Source organism: Schistocerca serialis, chromosome 3 (genome assembly GCF_023864345.2).
Source record: "Schistocerca serialis cubense isolate TAMUIC-IGC-003099 chromosome 3, iqSchSeri2.2, whole genome shotgun sequence".
Lineage (NCBI taxonomy): Eukaryota > Metazoa > Arthropoda > Insecta > Orthoptera > Acrididae > Schistocerca > Schistocerca serialis.
The window spans coordinates 25,232,276-25,236,950 of NC_064640.1; the positions used below are offsets into that span (position 1 = coordinate 25,232,276).

The 4,675-nt window shown below is 42.1% G+C and overlaps 1 non-coding gene across 1 annotated transcript; it reads left to right on the forward strand.

The window, feature by feature from the left end:
- Window positions 1–3,925: 3,925 nt before the first annotated feature.
- Window positions 3,926–4,042, forward strand: LOC126472247 (U5 spliceosomal RNA). The gene has a single exon (XR_007586375.1). It is a non-coding gene; the product is annotated as a U5 spliceosomal RNA (small nuclear RNA).
- The last annotated feature ends 633 nt before the right edge of the window (window positions 4,043–4,675 follow it).

Here is a 4,675-nt window from a genome sequence, read left to right on the forward strand (position 1 = left end):
TCTTGTCATGAATTTCGTTTAATTTAGCGTTTTACGCTCTGTCAAAGGCTTTCTCATAATCACAAAAAACAGAGACCTTCATTTATGTTTTCATCCCTATAATTTTGCACCTGTAACTGTAACATGACTACAGCTTCTCTTAAATCTAATCTTTTTGTAAGCCAAATTACGATTATGTATAAGATGCAGACATAGTCTTACAATACTACACAGGATAGCATTACGTAGTTAATGTACCGAATTAATCATTGTTGAAATAAATTACTTCATTTGGCAGTCATTACAGATAAGACATTTGTGTCTGTAGAAGTATAACGAACTTCAAATAAAAAATAAATTTTGACAATGCAAAAATCGTAGGGCCTCACTGTTTCTCTCGAAAATTAATGCAGTTATTCCTCGTTAAATTATTTTTCAAACGAACTTTACTACTTCAAGAAAATTTAGAAAGATTACTTTCTTTAAATGATTACTCTGTTTAATTAATTCTGAAATTGTCCACCTTCTTAGTTAAGCGGGCAGCATGTCTGACTTCCATTCCAAAGACCTGACTTTCATTCCGTGAACTGTAACAGATTTTTCCTAGTGTAAGGATTGTAACGGGACGCACTGGGCCTGAAAATGCCAAAATGAGGAACTACCTGAATTAGAAGTAGTAGTTCCGAGGGCTGGAAAGCCGACAACAGCAGAGACAGCGATGCGCTGTTCCCAGACCCCTCCGTACCGTATCCAACTGCCGCCACTGGCAGGAGACGACACGGTGGCTGGTCGGTACTGCATGCTTCTCTGGCCGAAACAAAGTTCAAAGTCTGATTTTAACTACACCGTCTGTAACTATGTTGCACATATAGAACATACAATGATATGCAATAATTTTGATCTTATGCATGATGTGTGTGTAATATTTAAATACAATGCATTTCTTTTCTTGCTTGCTATTTGCTCATCTATTTATTGAGGGCATTAATAATGACCTGTTAGGTCGAACTTTCCAAAATCCACCGCAGAAATATACAGTAGCATCACTTTTAGATTTCAGTATCAAGACCAATATACTATGAGGAGTTTATATAGCTCAAATGGCTCTGAGCACTATGGGACTTAACATCTTAGGTCATCAGTCCCTTAGAACTCAGAACTACTTAAACCTAACATCACACACATCCATGCGACCGTAGCGGTCGCGCAGTTCCAGACTGAAGCGCCTAGAACCGCTCGGCCACACCGGCCGGCAATGACACGGTCCTACGCCACCTTACTGTGAGCGTCAGTATACCCCCATGCTCGACGTCGGATCCAATATCTTACAGCATCAATAACCTTCCCATGAATCACATATTAGTTACCATGTACAGCATCCTTCATAGGGGCAAACAGATGGAAGTTGGAAGGTGCGAGATCCGGACCGTACGGTGAATGAGGAACAACAGTCCAGTGAAGTTTTGTAAGACCGTCTTGGGTGCGGAGATGTGCGTGAGGCCTTGCGTTGTCATGCAGAAGGGGAAATGCGTTTGCACGTTTGTTTTGACGAACACGCTGAGTCGTTTATTCAGTTTCCTGAGGGTATCACAATACCCTTCAGAGTTGATCGTTGCACCACGAGGGAGGACATGGAACAGAAGAACCCCTTCACAGTCCCAGAAGACGTCGCCATGACCTTACCGGCCGAGGATGCGACTCTGAACTTTTTCTTCGGAGCAGAGGTGGTACGGCGCCAAACGTGGACTGCCGTTTTGTTTCCGTTTGGAAGTGGTGAGCCCATGTTTCATAACCTGTCATTGTCACGAACAGCCGCGAAACGTGCAAACGGTTGTGCACAGACGAACCTTAGTTGCTCCTTATGGTCTTACGTAAGGCCTCAAAGAACCCAGAGAGCACACACCTTTGGGTACCTCAACTGGTGGATGAGTTTCAGCACTACTTACAGTTTGGTAGTGATCCGTCGATCACCACGAATGAGAGTGTCCGTACGTTCCAACATTGCAGGAGTCACAGCTGTGTGCGGCCGGCTGGTACGTAGGAGATGGGCAGGTTTGCGTGACCTTGTTGCAGTGATGACATACGCCTCGCCCAACAACTCACCGTGCTTTTGTTGACTGTCAGGTCTCCGAGCATTCTGCTAGCACCTATGTACATCTGCGATGCTCTGGTTTTCCTCCAATAGGAACTCGATGACTGCTCTCCACATGGAACGCACCTCATTTACAGACACCACTTTTGAAGCGCCGCTACATATTGGAACTTCATGAAACCATAAGGACTGAATTTGGAGTATTCCACGATGTACCACAACAAATTTCGCATTTGTTCAACCATAATTTGCCGAGGAGAAATGTGTTTCGTAACTTACCGAACGCCAGTCGTAATACAGAGTTTGCGATATTTAATAAGTAATGCAGTGAAGGTAGACCGTAAGTTGCGTTCTTATAGCTCTGTCGGTAGAGTAAAGCAAAGGTACCGAGCTTGATTCCCGGTCCGGCATACAGTTTTTAATATCGCAGGACTTCTCATATTTTACTTGACAAGCCAGAATATCTAAATGTATAGTAGTAGTAGTAGTAGTAGTAGCAGGCGTCAACTATATCACTGTAAGCGCGACCGCAGTTATAGGGTGAAGTCTCAATCATGTTATTTTGTTTCATTTCCTCCCGCCATGTCGTATTACAAATGATGTTCCTGGGTAAGAATCTGATATGAACATGATGGCGTGAATTTTTCAATACATGGTCAAGTGTTACAGGTAAAATGGATGCCATAAATTCGGGAGGACGACGGTTCAATCCCGTCTCCGGCCATCCTGATTTAGGTTTTCCGTGATTTCCCTAAATCGTTTCGGGCAAATGCCGGGATGGTTCCTTTGAAAGGGCACGGCCGATTTCCTTCCCAATCCTTCCCTAACCCGAGCTTGCGCTCCGTCTCTAATGACCTCGTTGTCGACGGGACGTTGAACACTAACCACCACCACCACCACCATAAATTCGAAATGTTATCCAAATTCTAACACTTACAAGCAATTCATAATGACACAGAAGTTACATCACAGCTGACTATTGGTCTCATGGATGTAGTGACATTTGCCAAAATTACTTCAGTTTTTAGATATAGTGACGAAACAGCCGATCGCTTAAGATGGAATCATGGTCTGGTTTATACGCTTTGAAAATTCCAATTTATTGGAGAAATATATGAGAGTCGTCAAATGATAATAGTTCAAGCAAACAATACAAGTATAGACAAGACAGAATTATCATGCGTTTGAAAACACAGCACAACAGTGTTAGTTCGAGTCCAGTTTCTTCTTGAGTCCATAAACTGACAAAATAATGCAGTAGCTCAGTTTGATAGTTAGTAGATAACAGTTTAGGCTGGATGAGACAGACTAAAGCTTACATCAGTCCTTTTCATGCTACTGGACGGACTATCAGTTTTCATTTCATTTAAAATAAATTTTGGAACCTAAAGATGGAAAGAAGTGCGAAGTTTAAAGTTTAGATCGTCACTGAGGCGCATAGCTATAAAGTAATAGTTAACGTAAGGCCACTGGAAGGCATAGGCTCCCGGCCCGGTTCGAGACATCGTTCAGCATACAGTTTCACCTTCTCATCACAACGTAAGTTTCTATATTGTGTATATTTCTCAATATATCTTGGAATGTTTAAACCAAACGGAAGTCGAAATTTGAGATAGCTAAATATCTCGAAAACGACTCAGTGTACGACAAAAATTTTAATGTGAAAAGATAATATTAATAGTGGTGACACCTGTCTGTGCTACTATCGGCCACCTCCTAACCGTTCTGCTTGTGTGTGTGGGCTCAAATTTGTATTCTGTAATGGGAAACCCCAATTTTTATTGTATATTCAGAGTGACCCCATAATAACCTAAGGTTTACTCAACGGATTATTTCCCGTTCGTTGTAGATGTCACACTCTGGTTTTCGTTCAAACGAATAAATCTTTCACCCTTTACTAAAGATTTCCGTGGAGGGAAAACTAAATGAGTCTTCTATAAATTTCTCATAGTGCTCAGCTTTTGTGGAGCCTTCATCTCAAATATTGTCAGCTCGGTAGCTCAGCGTGTTCGGTCAGAGAGACGGCTGCTATCTGTAATAAAAAATGAGTGAAGGAATCAACAACGAGCTTAAACGGATGTCATGTGGCGTCCACTACGACCAAATACAACGAACAATAACGAACAAAACTTTAAAAAAAGTGGTTAGCGTTGCTGCCTCTGGATCACGGGGTCCCGGGTTCGATTCCCAGCCGGGTTGGGGATTTTTCTCTGGCCGGGGAACGTGTGTATGTGTTGCCCTCATCGTTTCCTCATCATAATTCGTGACAGTGTCTCACCTTATTATGTAAAAATTGGACTGTGTAGAAATTGGGACTTTGTACGGCCACTGAGGATCGCGCAGTTGAACGCCACACGAACCAAACTTCATCATCATCACGAACCGACACATTAGATTCTAAACTTCATGTACGATGTAAATGGAAACCTTTATATTCTAACGGTTGACACTGATGTTCAAACGTTACTTTACTGTTGCAAATATGATTATATAGTACAAATAGTGTGGCTAGACATTAACGATTTGGACAAAGAAGCTACTTGTATGGTTACGGAGTTTTCTGTTCCCTACAGGGTTGATTGTGATAAGTGCCCACACCATTAG